Here is a 225-nt window from a genome sequence, read left to right on the forward strand (position 1 = left end):
ATAGATAGATAGATAGATATAAATCTTGTTGGAATGAATAATAAATCGATTTTATCTCCTGAAATAAATATATAATAATATTAGTATGACGGAAAGATAAAAGATGGAATCGATTAAAATAACACTTGATTATGATGAACGATAGAAGAACACACTGTAGGATAATTTGGAAATACGTGAAATAAAAAAAAAAAATGCAAAATACGGTCACTTTGTAAAACATAT

At 24.4% G+C, this 225-nt stretch overlaps 1 protein-coding gene across 1 annotated transcript in view; it reads left to right on the forward strand.

Moving 5' to 3' along the window:
• Positions 1 to 225, forward strand: part of LOC119588466 (probable chitinase 2) — a 22,541-nt gene that overhangs the window by 17,850 nt on the left and 4,466 nt on the right. The gene's annotated exons all lie outside the window — the stretch shown is intronic.

The sequence above is a fragment of the Penaeus monodon genome, chromosome 24 (genome assembly GCF_015228065.2).
Source record: "Penaeus monodon isolate SGIC_2016 chromosome 24, NSTDA_Pmon_1, whole genome shotgun sequence".
Classification (NCBI taxonomy): Eukaryota; Metazoa; Arthropoda; class Malacostraca; order Decapoda; family Penaeidae; genus Penaeus; species Penaeus monodon.